This window comes from Epinephelus moara, chromosome 8, assembly GCF_006386435.1.
Source record: "Epinephelus moara isolate mb chromosome 8, YSFRI_EMoa_1.0, whole genome shotgun sequence".
NCBI classification, from domain to species: domain Eukaryota; kingdom Metazoa; phylum Chordata; class Actinopteri; order Perciformes; family Serranidae; genus Epinephelus; species Epinephelus moara.
In genome coordinates this window covers 4,037,750-4,038,451 of record NC_065513.1, presented here as the reverse complement: position 1 = coordinate 4,038,451, position 702 = coordinate 4,037,750, and positions in this window count along the sequence as shown.

Below are 702 nucleotides of genomic sequence, written 5' to 3'. Positions count from 1 at the left end.
AGGAGGTGGAGGTGGCTGGGAGGCAGGCTGCAGGGGACTCTCCTGGAACGGCTTAATCCTGGAGACATGGAAGGTGGGATGAATCCGCATGGTGCGGGGCAGCTTGAGCCGAACAGCCACTGGGTTTACAACCTACTCAATGGGGAATGGTCCAATAAACTTGGGAGCCAATTTCTTCGACTCCACCCTCAGAGGAAGGTCCCGGGTTGACAGCCACACTTTCTGTCCCACCTGGTAAGGGGGGGCCTGGGAGCGGCGGCGGTTGGCAGCTGTCGAATAACGATCTATGGCCCGTAGGAGAGCGGTCCTGGCCTGTGTCCAGGTCCGACGGCANCAGAGGAAGGTCCCGGGTTGACAGCCACACTTTCTGTCCCACCTGGTAAGGGGGGGCCTGGGAGCGGCAGCGGTTGGCGGCTGTCGAATAACGATCTATGGCCCGTAGGAGAGCGGTCCTGGCCTGTGCCCAGGTCCGACGGCAGCGGCGGATGAAGGCCTCCACTGACGGGCAGACGGTTTCCTTCTCCTGGGCAGGAAACAGGGGAGGCTGGTAGCCATAAGCGCACTGGAATGGAGAGAGCCCAGTGGCGGAGCTGATGAGGGTATTGTGGGCGTAATCCACCCACAGCAGTTGTGTGGACCAGGAGGCAGGGTGCTTGGAAGCCATGCAGCGGAGCGCCGTCTCCATCTCCTGATTCATCCTCT